This window comes from Diuraphis noxia, unplaced genomic scaffold, assembly GCF_037042655.1.
Source record: "Diuraphis noxia isolate RWA-SAM2 unplaced genomic scaffold, SU_Dnox_SAM2 contig0003, whole genome shotgun sequence".
In the NCBI taxonomy this organism is placed as follows: Eukaryota; Metazoa; Arthropoda; class Insecta; order Hemiptera; family Aphididae; genus Diuraphis; species Diuraphis noxia.
In genome coordinates, this window is record NW_028301713.1 from 43879998 (window position 1) to 43896374 (window position 16377).

General features: G+C 28.0%; 1 protein-coding gene across 7 annotated transcripts in view; it reads right to left on the reverse strand.

Moving 5' to 3' along the window:
* The window catches only part of Glut1 (Glucose transporter 1), an 84837-nt gene extending 70206 nt beyond the window's left edge, over positions 1-14631 (reverse strand). For 5 of the 7 annotated variants that reach the window (XM_089222750.1, XM_089222749.1, XM_089222748.1 and 2 more), the window contains exon 1: positions 14101-14630. The gene's annotated coding sequence lies outside the window, so the exon portion shown is untranslated. Of the gene's footprint in view, positions 1-14100 lie in introns of all 7 variants that reach the window. The other 2 variants (XM_089222745.1, XM_089222753.1) reach the window with 2 other exon arrangements.
* Positions 14632-16377: the final 1746 nt, after the last annotated feature.

The window sequence follows — 16377 nt, forward strand, 5'->3', positions numbered from 1 at the left end:
TCTGAATACAATAATTACCAGGGAAAAAAAGCAGTAACTCCAGGAGTTACTTGATCACTTACTGCTTTTCGTTCTAGTATTTGGACATATTGCTTTTTTGCTCTTATCTTAATGAAATCATGGACATACCGCCTTTTTTTATATGCTCTTATAAATTTATGTGGATTTCTTATGAGGAAAATCTTAAATTTTACAACGGAAATCGATAGAGAATTAAAATCTTTACCGATATAGACGCCAAAAACTAGATTTTAACAAAAATGGAGTTACTGCTTATGACGGTAGTAAAAATAAGCAATCTTTTTTTCTTTTTTTTTAGTTATTTAAGGCTTCAAATACAAAGATTTACTAGCCTAAAATGGTTCACATGTAAGCAATCTTTCTATATTACAATTAGTAACATTATTTAATAAAAATATTTAATTTTTGATTGATTCTCTTCGGTGGTAAGATTTTAACCTTTTGACAAAATTAAACCAATAAACATTCACCATAAACTGAATGCTGAATCAATAATATCAGTAATAGTATTGTAAAAGTTTAGCTTGAAATAAGATAACTAAAATAAAATTATGTAAAATGTGTGACTGCATGTCTATGATACTATATCTAAAATTACTTTAAATAATGTATTATAATATCAATATAATATAATAGTATAAACTAAAATCTTATGTTTTAAATCATCATGTTGAATTGAAAACTACATGTAGTATTGTACTATAATATTTGTGTGATTAATAATTTATTAACAATTATAATGGCGTACATTATAACTAATAAGATTTAAAGTAGTTTTAATTTGATAATCAATCAATTTATCCGCAGTGGATCTATTTCGTAATGTATTATTTTTGAAAACCATATCATTTTTAAACCAACATATTTCGAGCTTTACTAAGAAATAAGAATTCTTATCTATCTAAGTCTTATGGTTTATTAATTTGTTACTATGTAGGTATGCCAATATTATTTTTTATTTGAAATAGTCGACCTCACTCATCTAGACTTTCGTTTCCATGGTGATAATTATCAATGTTTACAGTATAAAAGCATTTTATTATACAAAACTTTTGTCTTCAATCCCACAAATATTATTTTCATCATAGAATAATTTTATATCCATATCGTAAAATTTTCCAGTTTTCAATTAAAATTATTTATTTTGCAAATTTTTTATTTTAATTTTCAAGTTAAATAGTTGGTTTTTAAAGTTGATATTTTAGTAGTAGACTGATTTTTTGTGCTACTCTACTCCACTTTTCTAAACGTTATATAAATACTTATAAGGTATTAGTTACAAAAAGTATTTATTAATTAACTACTCATTCAAAATATCATTTTTTTGCATTTAAATTTTTAGAAAAATATTATGCTTAGAATTATAAAAAAAAGTATGTCGTCATTCAAAAATATAGTAACAATAAAAGATAGTGAGACAAATCATTTTTTTCTCGAAATATTGTTTAGTTCATTTTTTTAAAAGAATATTCCCAAAAACTTTAAGAAAATATGAATAATAATCAATTATGAAAGAAACGCCTTGTGTAGAAATGTTTAAAACAATGTGTGTACTCTGTATAATAAATGATAATAATTAAGATCTAAATTATATCATTGGTCAAGATAAATATCATCTGGTTAATGCGTGACAATCAAGCCATGAAACGAGTTAAGAAACAACTGTGATTACTGATTATTATTCGCATTTTGCACACAGTTGGATTCAGTTTGCAAAAACTAATTAAAAGTTAAACAATGAAAATGCCTCTTGTAATAACCAGCAGATTTCATCCGACCATTATATTTTTCTACACTCACACGTTCTTCGAGGTACCAAAAATTAAAAGTAAAAGTAACATTAACGTTGTTTATACATTATATTATAGGGTAATTTTTTAAGCATGCTCATTCTCGTTTTTCTCTTTAATACTTAGTACATTTATTCAAATTCTGATTTTTACAATTTTTAATTTTTACAATTTTAAAGGCCATATTTTCAAATTTCTGATATTGTAGGTACTATATTTAATGCGTATCCTGTGGCGATCCCAACTTCTATTTTTCAAATGAGAACCCTCCTTTTTTGCTGAAAATTAATTAGCGGATAATTTTTTTATCACAGCTTCAAGAACTCAGGTTGTTAGTTTTCAACTATATTAAATATTAATAATACATATGATCGAATACAATGATTTTTCTATATTAATTTGTACATAACATTATGTTACATAAATTAAATATTCTCGTTGATGTTGTCTTCGATTGGACTAAAAACATCAAAGAGGTGTTTAGGCACTCCTAGGCTTTTTCTAGTTTTTATAAGATTTCGAAAATACACAAGAAATAAGAAAGTTTTGACTTGAATAGATTCTCCGCAGATTTGGAATAATGTTTATTATTATTCTATCCACATTCGATTATCATGGAACATATTTGATGGCACCTATATATAGTCTGTTTATAATGACTTCATTTTTGCGATTGGAGGAATGGGGTTTAGGCCAGTATGTGGTAGTATACATTTGATTTCTTTAAGTTTATAATTTGGTGTAGGTATTCACCATTAAAATTCCCTTAAATTTAGTACCATATGCATTAACTATGAATGTAAATAAATGAGGAGCAGGTGCGTATTTCCGTCATGATGTCATGACTGTTTCTATCGTTGAATTAATTACATTATTTTCACGAAAAATTATTACAATTATTTCATTCCAACCTTTAAACTTAACTATAATATTTTTATATACCACGTGCGACTTACAGACCTTTTCACGTATACTACGATTATTTATGAAAGTAAAACTGTAGTAAGGTGTGCTTTCTAGTCTCTAAATATAAATGTATATATTATAAATTTATAACAATATATAGGAGTGCTTTTTTTCATGGTTCAATTCATTATTTATTATTTATTTATATGTATGTACATTGTACATAAATCTTCACTTGTGTATGCGTGTTGCGTGTATGTGACGTGTGCATGTCTATATTTCTTGGACAATAATGGCATGTTTGGAGCTTATATATTTGTAAATTAATCAGGGTTGGACTAGGCGATCGGGGCACCGGTGCATGCCCAGTGGGCCACTGGCCGCTGTAATTTTAGTTAAATAAGACCACTTAAATTTTTTTGTGTTTTATTTAATACTTTTATTTGCTATCAATTATCATTATAATAAAATAAAAGATAACGCACTGTATAGCGTGAAGTCACTGATGGTATGCAGCGACATATAAGACATAACTAGTCTGATTTTATCATAATATTTATAAATAGAACAACTATGATAAATTTAAAAACAAAAGATATTATGTACAATATGATAATCATACCAGTGTACGACGTACTGACCGTTCGACCGTATACCATTCGCGTTAAGGCGGTAACAAAATTGTTTTTCGATAATAATAATAAACGTCCAGTCAATAACCGACGTCAATATTCCGACGTTTCTCAGTTTCTATCGACCTCAAGTCGATATTATTACTGGTAAGTAATTATTTTAATATACATATTAGGGATACCATAGGAATACCTACTATATACTTACATGAAAAAATAATAAATAGAATAAATATATTATTTTCTTCCTTTTTTACTGAAAGTAAAAGATTGTTTTTTAAATACATATATTATATATTTATTGTATAGTAATTAGTAAACTTATATAAATACTAGCTGATCCCCGCGCCAGGGGCGGATCCAGCCAAAAATAACGAGGGGGGCAGTAGTATTTCATAGACGTAAATATAGATGCTGTTTCCAAAAATGAATAATTAATATACACAATAAATTTTACATGGATATGAAGTTTTTTAGAGAACGGGGTGGGGCGATCGCCCCCCCCTGGATCCACCACTGCCCCGCGCACTCGTTGCCCGTTAAAAATACCAACTGTATGATCTATAATCTATATGATTCAAAATTCGTCGTGTAATACCCGAATATTCCTGTTCCAGACTTAAATTGGGTGTTCTAACTAATGTTGGTTCTGTAATTTTAGGTATAACTACTTTTCCACAACTACAACCAGTACAACAAAATCTATGCTTGGCATTTAGTATTGTATTTAATTTGTACTTCGTACACATTTAAATAATTAACATCGAATATATTTTTAAAATCGAAGGCTTTTTTGGGGGTAGCGAAATGATACTCTTGCTACCCCAAAAAAATGTCTGGGGTAGCAAAAATACCCCTCGATACCCCTTAGTGACGCCTATGCGCTATTGGTACTTTATACACCAATATTTGCATAATTTTCAACTATACAACCCAATCAAAAACATACACCAACGTTAAGAAGTATATCGTAATATTATAGTACACATTACTAATAAATTTCATTCTTAAATATAAAATACATATTATAAGGACATAACTAAGCAACTTGAGTACACGAAGGTATATTCGTATTAGTAACTACTAGTGTTGGACAACGATATAATTTTCTGAATCGATATCGTTTAGATTTTTCCGAAATTGTATCGCGATATCGTTATTTCTACGATATCGATATCGTATCATAAATATAATTGTATGTTTACCTAAACAATTAAAAAAAACTTTTCGTATTCATTTAACTAAATATATATCACACTAAGGAATTTACTTTATTATTATACATACTTATAAGTTATTACTTATTACTTAGTTATTTTTATTTATAATAATTTGTCACATTTGTTTTACATTTTTATATTTTATGTATTAAGCTATGGATTATGGAATATCCAGTGGTACTATACCGTGTTCCTCTTAAAAGTCATCAAAACATTCCTTTTAAGATAACATTATAATGGATTATTAATAGTGTACAATAATTGACATTTCACCGGAACACGTGCATCAAACGTTATCAGCTAATGGCTATTATTATTTATTAATTTATTATAGTTTAAAACCTACAAATGTCAAATGGTAAGTACCATGTATTTTTCTTGAAAAGTATTATCAAATACTATAGATAAGAATACGTGACAGTCAGTGTTATAATACTTGCGACATATCCCCCCAAAATCGTGATGGTTGCCTATATGAAAACTCCTTGGGCGTAGTCAACCTATGATAAAGAAAAACTGTTATATTTTAATTTTTAGTTTGATGGTACCAACCATGAACATATAATACCTAGGTACATCTAAATATAAAATATTATTTATAAAATGATGGGTTATGTATATATTTCTATATTAGTTATAGTGTTGTAATTATGTGAAAATATAAAAAAGAAATGTACCTACAAGACATGTAATAACAAGCAATAGGTTAGTATTTAAAATACTTAACCATGGAGACATATATTTTGTATAATATGCTATAATGCTATATTTTTTAAATATTATATATAAATAACTACTTTACCTCTTAGTATCTGTCCAAATAATATAGTCTTCTCTTTTAAAGTGTTCTGAGCAAATTCTATAATTTTTTTGGATTTTTTGTAATCCAAATGTATGGAACCCATTAATTACAGTTTGGTTCTTACATCGATTAATCCATAATTTACAGCTATATAGTCAACATTTTTAAAAATACATGTTTAAATAAATTTAGGGGATCTAGTTTTGTTCAACTTTGAACTTAAAATGTCTACAAAATAAAACTGTGCTTAAATATTTTTCAGATTTTTTGGTTTAAGGTATGAATTATTGATTTCATATTTAATACCATCTATTATAGTTACCCACTTTTAACCTTCTGTACAATAGAATAACATCCACATACCCTCTTTTTTAAATATTATATTTTAACACTTCTATGTTAGAAATAGGTAGAATTGATTTGTAAATTTTTTTTTACTACAATACTTACAATTTTTCATTTGCTGGAAATTTATGGAACGTTAATTCGGGATTTTTTTTACTGCAGTTCCAGTATGAACAAGTTACGTGAGAAGGCATATTATATAAGGAAATACACAAATAAACATAAAGTCATGAAATATAATTGTATAAAGAACAAGAAGCATATATTTGACATTTAAACAAATCATTGTTATCATTGCTCAAAAATATCTTATATTATAAAAACATAATACAGACACATATATATAGTATTTATTAATAACTTTAACAACTTCGGTATTGGTCGATAATCTATTTTTAGTTTTTATACATGTTTGAATCATAAAAAAAAATTAGGTACCAACTTAATGTCTTTTCTCTATGGTCTATACTCTATAGTATTTGATTCAACGCCGTAAAATGTTTTAGATAGGCAACCTATACGTTTTTGGGGGGACAAAATGTGTCGCGATTTCTTATCGAGCTGTCCCGTATTCTTATCTATAGTATTTGGTATTATTTTCGATATCACGATATATCATACAATACAAAACGATATCGATGTCGGAAATTTGTCACGATATCGATATCGTATCGAATTACCGATATCGTTGCCCATCATTAGTAACTATACAGTAATACTTAATAGATAGGTATATTACCTATTGATTGAAATAGAAATCAAAATGTAATGTTCAATCGTATATTCATCCACAAATATTTTTTCACATAACGATATGAAAGGGTGATAAATGATGTAAGAATTCAGGCCTTAGGGTATAATAATTTCTGAATTAAAAATGTTTGCTTTATGATTTGGACTTTACTTGTCTTATTGATATATTATTAGGTTTTTTTGTGACACAGATACATAACTTAAAATTACCTAGCTATAAAACGGGGTGTTTACTGGCCGGAAGTAACGTAATAAAAAAAAAATGAAAGCGTTAAAGCAATTCGAGTAGTTTTAATCCAATCAGAGAACCCACGGCAACAAGAGCGGAGATCACAGCAGCAGTGGTGGTGTAACATGTTCGGTCATCCGAAAGAGTACCGCACTGCTGCACTGCTCCATCCGGGAATGCGACTGTGCTAATGCGTAATTTCAATATACTCCTAGCAGGACCTCAAAGACGAGATTATAATATTATTATCTTAAAATGTGTTATTGTTCAATTTTATTTTCTCATATTTTTAACTTCCGAGAGAAAAAATAAATATATTTATACACATTAGTACATTATATATATTATATACATTTATGTATATACACTATACAAGGTATGCACGCCGACATGTATGCCAATTGAATTACCTATAGGTACAATTAAGATACATCACGATTCACGTTAGTAATTTAGTCAATCGTCATTACCAGACAAAGCCTGATATAATATCATGTACTTTGTGTTTACTAAATTAAAATTAAATTTTAAGTATAACGTCAATATATTATAGGTATCATTGCATAAGAAGATAAAAAATATTATTTTTTGTCTATTTTACAACATATAAATACTATGTTAGGTACACAAAGTATTTTATTTTATTTGAAAATTTTTAAACAATTAGTTTCGACAGTTAAAAACAAAGTTTAATACACATAATTTATTATTTTATCAATTTGATGCAAAAACCACATCTTAAATAAAATAATTTTTAACCAACGTTAAAATTTATGATAGAACCATACTTCATCAATCAAACAATTTTTTTAAAATTAATATGTTGAATATTATTATCTTGTTTTTTTTTATGATTTAACTAAAATGGATTTTAGAGAAACAGACCCCTTATATTATTGTGAATTGTTTCCATAAATAAGTAAAATACAATGTATACAATTAAAGGTAACTTTTGCTGAAGTTAATAATCAATTAGAAAAAAAAAACTATTTAATGTATGCATAACTTAAATTATGACACTTTAATGCTATTTAATATTTTTTATCTCTATAGAATAACGGTAGGTTAATAATTTATTTTTAAATGTCATATTATATGTCATTACTAATTACCATTAAGATATTTATAAGTATGGACAAAAAACGGTAATTGTTGGTGTAAATAAAGTAGGTGTGTTAGTCCTGTTTATGTCATTATCAGATCTAACTATATGTACATGATGTAGCTTATTAGCCCAATGTGCGGCCAATACATATAACCGTATAAGGTAAAAAATGAGTCGATGAATATACGGCGGATGGATGGATGTACGGACGGACGGACGGATGAATGGATACGAGATGGGAAGCTATACACCGGAAGTGAAGAGCAACTCGGAGGGTGAGACGACGTCCATTCAACAAGTAAACCTGTATATTCGTGAACGGCTTTCAACCCTTTGCTGCAAATACTGTCATTTAATCTATAATATATATATATTTGTCTTAATACTTAATTGTACAATATAGATACTATTTAGCTAAACACCTATACACTTTTTTCGAGTGAGGCTATAAGTGTGTGTCGTGTGTGGGTATGTTGCAGTGTATAGAACATATATATTATAGTAGCATAGATAAAACAAATAAAGAATATTAAATAGCAGAACGTAAACTGAAAAACTAAACTGAATTTTATTCACCAAAGACAAAATTTTTTACCACTTGGAGCATATATAGGTACAAAAGGAATCCCTAAAAGCATATTATAAGAGGGTTGGTGACATGTATACAACCCGTTAGTAATTTTTCGCGTGTTTTTAAAGATGGGATAGGATTGGAGAAAAGCGTCAAAAGGTATGTGTATGAGTATGTATATGTGTATGTGTGTATGTGCCTATCTATATATATATAGACCTTGTTTAATGAATGCCTCGCGCGGCCCCGGACCAGGAAGCTGGGTTAACCATGACGTCATTCCGTTTCCCGTAACCATGGATACCACTGTGAATGACGTCATTGCAGCCTCGGTGTGGCCCAGTTTCGTATGTCGGACGGACGCGCGTTTGACCTGAAACCACTGCTGCCATCGACTTCCCATGCGACATATATTGCACAACATACATATATAGAGTGATTCACAAAATTTGCTCATCTGATTTTTTTCTTTAGAGACAAATTTATTCAAATATCACAAAAACTGCCTACTCATTAGAATTCTCAATTCAATTTAATATAACAAAAAAAAAAACAATTTACAAAAAATAGGGAGAATCTCGTTTGGAAATAATAACTAGACATTCTTTAGATGGTACAAACACCTAATTATTTGTAAATATAGTAGGTACCTATATATTTTTAAATTTCAAAAACCAGAATATATACGCCAACAAAGAACAATGTTAGTTCGGTAACTGGTGACTGTATGGACCGTTGGAATAGTGTAGTAACTATAGTAGTATATAAAAAGTATAGTAATGTATATTAGTGAAGGTGGCAGTGATTGTAACATTATACACATTTTTATTTGATTTCTTTTTTTTGTAAAGACATTTCATTATCATCACCAGCTGCATTTCTTATCGGTATTCCTATAGAATACTTCCGGAGAGGATTATAAACACAATTTTTGAAAATTATAATCTTTTAGCTTGTGTCGATTTTTTTTGCCAAACTTTTAGTGAAATAAAATTATTAAATTAATCCATACAGATAAAAATTAACCCAACTGTTTAAAATGAATTACATTACGGTATATTATTAACTTTTACTGGAGGTAAGGTTATTGGTTTTAAAAATAGGTCTATTTTATTTTATGAGTATTAATTTTTATTTTTTACTAACTAAAAGTTTCAATTAGCAATGCACAACAATTTAATTACAATGGTAATACATTTATCTCGCGTTATTATCTATGAAATAGGTCTACAACTATCTAAATATTTTTAAGCGGATTTCAATAAAATATAACAGAAGGAAAAATTGCAACTGCAGGTTACAGAATGTTTAATTTATTTATATACGAATTTCTTTATAAATTTATCATCAACATAAATTCGAAACTAAACATATTTAATTTTTAAATCAAAATTTAAATAAGTATAAACCATTTATACCTTTTACCATTAAACAGTAGGTACAATTATGGTACACTAGCTGTATTAATATATTATAAAATTACAAACAACAAATTAATGGTAATTTATGTTAACTGCAGCTATAATGCTATATATTAGTGATAAATCACTGATTAAATAGAGGAACTAATGTAATTACAATTAATTTTATTTACTTAAATAAATATACATAATTTTGATATTTTTGGATTAAAATATTTAAATTTAATAAAACCGATTATGTTTTTAAATTCTTTTTTAACGTAATTTTTATTTTTGCACTTTTCATATTAATATGAACAGTAACTATAGTAATCTAAACTGGTAAATAAAATAGTGTTACATATACTTGATAAACAAAATAATTATAGGTATCTCTCAGTTGAAGGAGTTAATTTCGAAATAAATTAAAATTAAAATTGTATTAAATATTATTTACTTATAAATTGTATTTATATCGATAAGCATAAATTCTTGTTGAAAATATACTTAATCAAAACTATAGTCATTCAAACGATTCACTTCATAAATATTTTTAGTCAACTTTTCCTTTTTTCCCTACAGATATGATATTAGTGTTTTTTTATTATTATTATTATTATTTTTTTTTTTTTTGATAAAAACATGCAGTATAAAATATTCATAATATACATTTTGTGTTATGTTAACTATAGCACTAACCAATTCAGTTTTGTAATGATAGGCGATTAAAAATATTAGATCAAGTCCTTCAGAAGTCATAGTATTACTTTGCTATTATAAACTTTGCAAACCATTATTCTGTTATCTAAAAAAAAAAACATAAAATAATGTTAAACCATGATAAAGTATTGTATCTCCAGCTAGAAAAATCAATTCAAACTATAAGAAGGAAATAACAATGACACAAGGTGTGTACACAATGTTACGTCAAGGAACTTTTCTGTGACTGTCCATTGTGTACACTTAAAATCAATTCAAATCGTTTAACAATTGAAAGCTTTTGTAGATTTTATTTATACGTTCATAACAGTGACATAAAAAATAAAAAAACACCAATTTAGCGAAAAAAGATTTAATAATCTGCAGCAGAGCACTTACCTACACGGAACACACTGAACAGTTGTTATTAAATGTCACGCGATTCAAATCCAGACTAAAAAAACAACATAAAGAAAAAACTATTTCGACTGTTAAGTGTTCACGTAGTAATAACAAAATGGTATAAGTATTGCAAATGTATTATTATTATTGTTATTATTTGAGTGTTAAATATAAGATTGCTTTATAGGCTTTCATAAACTTGTAGCGTGTAACATGGTACTTATAAAAAAAAAAAAAATATATATACAAATATTTATTTTTAATTGTATACAAAACAATAATGAAAAATCAGTCCTGCGTTTTAGGCTGCGTGTAAATTTATGACTGCAGTTCACATATAACACTGAGAAAAAAGGTCATATATTATTTACGTATTGCGTGTGTAAAACTTTTTAGGGCACATAAAAATTCAACAAAAACTTTAAAAAATATTTATCAAGTCAAATTATTATAACCTATCATTATAATAAATATTTATATTAATTATTTTTGCTTTCAAATCCTATGTTTTGTGAATTGAAAATTCATGATAGGAATAGGCACTGGACTAACGTATGGTCTGCTAAATTTTAAATATGGTATTATGGTATGTTTAATTGAAAAATATAAGAACGTTCCTCTTCGTGTGAAATAATGTATAGTGTTATGTTATCATAGTTATCATATTATCATCTTAAAAGTTTTCAAAAATGCTTTCTCAATACGGCTTACTGTTTTTCACCATATAATATAATGCATTACATTTATTTTTACTTTTATTCATTCCTTATATATTATCATAATCGCCTAACATAAATACTGCCCTTTGAAGGTTTTATAGTTATAATAATATTGAGTATTTAAATACCAATTGAAAATAATTCAGTACAAATTTGTAAATATTATTATGTTGTATTTTTTAGTAAAATATTCGTCAAACTAAATTAAAAAGTGTAAAATCCTTTCATTTTTAAAATATATACAATGATATACTGATATACATATACATAAAATTTAAATTTATTCATGAAACTCAGAGCGTATATCCTTAGAGACTAAGTTTATAACAAATTGCACATTTATTCCCACATGCTTATTGACCCTCGTTAAAAAATGAATGTAGACATTATTGTAAGAAAAATAAAGCATAAAAGATTTTAAAATAATAAGATATTTTATGATAATTATAAATATGTAATAAGATTATGCAATTGCACTTAAGTCGACCTTATTAATATTTATAAAATACGATATATTTAGTATTATTCTGTTTAAATTTTTTTAATATAGGGATGTGAATTTAATGATTTATTACATGAATGCATTTTATTCTGAATACAAAATAAGCGACGTACCAATTTGATACAAGAATATAAGATATTACCATTCTAATACGAAAATTTGATTGAATATAACTGATATTTATGGATTTATTTCATATTTAAATTATGGATTATTAAGAATATTTGAATATTTGAATTTGTTTTTAATTGATCGATATTTCTAAGACTTTACAATTAATACTGCATACAAATACATTATTGCAATTAAATATTTATATGGGTTACAAGTTGTACATAAGCTAGTAATAACAAATAGAAAAATTGTGAAATGCATTACTATAAAATATATATATATATACCTTATATTAAATTATTTAACTTTATTTAGTATTTAATATTTGCTAACAAAATATATATAAATTATTAACAACATATAATGAAAAAAATTTTAATAACAAACGCCTAACCCGTATTTTTAATAAAATTTGTGTTACTTCTAATGTATCTTAGTTAAGTAAATTTTATTTGTTTACTTATACTTGAAATTTAAAACAATTTCTATTTTTTTTTTACTTAAGAGTTGTATGTTGTAAGTACTTAAAAAAAATAATAATTAACAGATATTTTTAGAGATGTTTTAGTATAATTTATAAAATTTCAACATGAAGTTTACTTATATTATTTGCATATTTTTTTTTTTTTAATAATGCACTTAAATAAATAGTTAAAAATCACTTTAATTAAAAAAAATATTTTGTTGAATATTTCTAATTTAGGAGTTTAATTATTATTTCAAAAAACAGTAGGTATAATACATATTTTTTTTAGTTAAATTAATCCTTTATATATTAATACGCCGCGAGTCCATGAAAACAGGGAACACAAAATAAGTTAAGTTGTTCTGCATGCGTAAAATACAAGAGTTGAAAATTGCAAGTTATAGGAATTTATGTTTCAATAGTTAGATTAGTTTCATGTTCCGCAAACAGAATTTAAGTGTGTAATGTGTATAGGGTACAAAGTAATATAAATAAGTGGGTTATAATAGAGTGTGGCTTATTTTTGAGGAGACATTGAGACATGGTATATATCTACCTTAATACTACTTAAATTCATACGCAGACAGAATTTTATTAATATAATCGTAGTATTAACATATATTAATAAATAAGTTAAAATTTTTATAAATAAAAAAATAACTTTTTATTAGATTATTAATAATTGTGTGTAAGAACAATATTTTGTGTCATACGACATGTAAGTAGCGAGATTGCCTATTTGAAACGCCCTCTTACTAGAATGAACATGAAATAATACCGCATGGATTGTTTGAAAACAATTTATCATCGAAACTGAACCAACATTATGTTATTTTATATAACAATATATCATCAAATATATACTTTATCGAAATAAAAAATTTATATTTCATGACCACCCCGTGTATTAGTTTAATTATGTTTATATTATTAATTAAATGTTATTCATAAATACGCGCGTGATTCGCAATTTTTTTTATTTTACAAATGTTTAAATGCTATATATTTCCCCAATTCTAATGTTTGATTTAACTTAATAAACTTCTAATAAAACAAAATTTCGCAATGTAGTACTACGTTATAATATATATTATTATAATCATCTATAGTAATTAATACAAACATAAACTTGATACAGTAGGATATTATGCTATTTGTTACATTAACAAGAATAGAATTTAGGAAAGTACACAATTTAGATTATATGCTTAATGAACAATGTAGGTGTTATAAAGATGATGCAATGTTTGGACTTATTAAAATTTAATAATTGTGTACATCATTACAAATATATGTAACGAACAATTAATGCACGTAATAATTTTACTATGGGGCTATCATTAGGGTTTTATCTGTTTGAAAAGTAAATTCACCTTAAATTAAATACACCATAATATTACTATAATTTGAAACGAAAAACTCACCTGAAACCTGTTGAACTGATTTGAACGACGGAATGTCAGCTAAGCTTATCACACGGTGTAGCAGGGGTCGGTCTTCTGTCGTGAAAGTCACGTGAACGTCACTCATCAGTAGTTGTACCAAACCAATGTAAAAACAATATATGTATTTTTCTTCTTTAAAAATAAATTTTCAAAATTCTTGATGTTCAGTTATCTGACAGTAGATGTTAAGCGTAATGTTTCTTTGCTTATATAATATAATTATTATTACTACTTTTGTAGATGCGTCTATTCATAACCACATACGTAAACGCGTGTCCTTAAAGTCAAACTCGAAACGAAAATGTGAACGGAAAAAAAAAATAAAAAGTCAACCGACAGGTCTTTGTAATATACCTTTGATATTATATAATATTACGATCACAATATAACAAAAACAACGAAACAATAGCAAATAGAAACGAAGTGAAAATGCAAAAACCCGGCGTGGCGAATCGCAGGCACAAGCAGCAGCAGCAGCAAGCAACTACCAGACCCACGGGCTGATACTCACACACACGCACACACAGACACACACGCACACACGCACACAGACACACACGCGCACACAGACACACACACAGACTAACACAAATACACAAGCACACACACATACAAACGCGCGCGCGCGGGACCCGGTCGGAGAGAGGATACGCCCGCCGCCGCCGGCCGCTAACGCACACACGTCGGTCCCGCGATCAATAGGCACTCGACCGGAGCGCCGCCCGCGCCGGTCCACTGACTATTTCCAACCTCTTTGCATTGCCGTAAGCGTAGTTGCTATACGCCGCCGGTGATCGCCCAACTGCCCGACCACGCGTAGTCGTCTTCGTCGGTCGCCGTGAAGGAAACAATAGGTGCTTTCGACTATAAGTTTATAAGCTGTTAAAATGTTGGTTTCATATTATTTTTATTCATCGACTTCACTCTGGCACCCGGCCGGATACCGTACCTAATACGTGAATACGTCCTATATTATTGTTATTGTTGCTTGAGATTTAGATAATTTGTTCTATAGTATGCGCACAATATTGTATAGAAGGTATCATGACTATATTTCTTTATCACATAATATTTTATTTTTATTTATTGATAGTAACGCCAAGGTCGGAGAATACAGTATATAAGTTAGATTAAATAACCAGGCCCTATTTTCATTTACACCGCGACGCACGATGTGCACCACGAATGTACAAGTGTGCACTACGATTTGAACGTGTGTGCACTACAAAACAAAAATTATATACAGTAGAACCTCAATTATCCGAACCTCCGTTCTACGAACCCTCTATTATCCAAACTATAATAAGGGTATCTGAACATAAAAACTCGTATCCAGCCGATGGACCGGCCGGTTTCTCAAATTTATCATAAGTATAGCTTTTGGTTTATTATTACCAAGAAAATCACTTGCGTCTTGCCAAGAACATGCAGCGCATGGTTTTAAGGTATCCAAAGAAAGAATAACAATTATGACATGTGTTGATGCTGCTAGGACCCATAAATTGCCATTACTACTCATAAGAAAATCAAAGAAACCACGGTGTTTCAAGAACATCAAAAGTTTAGGCACAGCTCAAAAAAATGCCTGAATGGACTCTAAATTATTTTTTAATTGGTTTGTATATAGCTTCATATAAAAAATTTAAAAAAAATACGTCAGGATTAATGTCACAATAAGACAGGTTAAGTGTTACTCTTACTAGCCAATGCAACCACTCACTCATCTGCCGAAGTATTAAATTTAATTGATCCAGATTATCAAGTCATATTTTTTCCACCAAACGTAACGTCTTTGATTCAACCCATCAGGGTCCAGGGAGAATAGGGAGATTATACCGAGATCCCTAACTTCATTCACCACATTGATACTAGAACCAACTAGATTATAATCGAAATACGTTGGTGAACGTTTGTGATGGAAGAATATTTGCATACATTTATCGGTATTTAAATAAATCCGTTGGCCAAACACCATGATGAGAAACGATCCAGGTCTGTTTGTAGCTTAAAACAATCACTAATATGGTTAATTGTAAAATATATTTTTATATTTCATCAGCAAATAACAAGAATGTACTATGCTTAAAAACAGAATTTATATCGTTTATGAATATTAAGAAGAGGAAAGGGGATAAGTTTCCCCATGGATCACGCCAGAATGTCAGATGGTACTGATAGAGGATTAGACTGAGCATTGAGAATTTTTAGAATTTGTTTGTAACCAGAAAGATAAGATGATAGCCAGAATAATATACT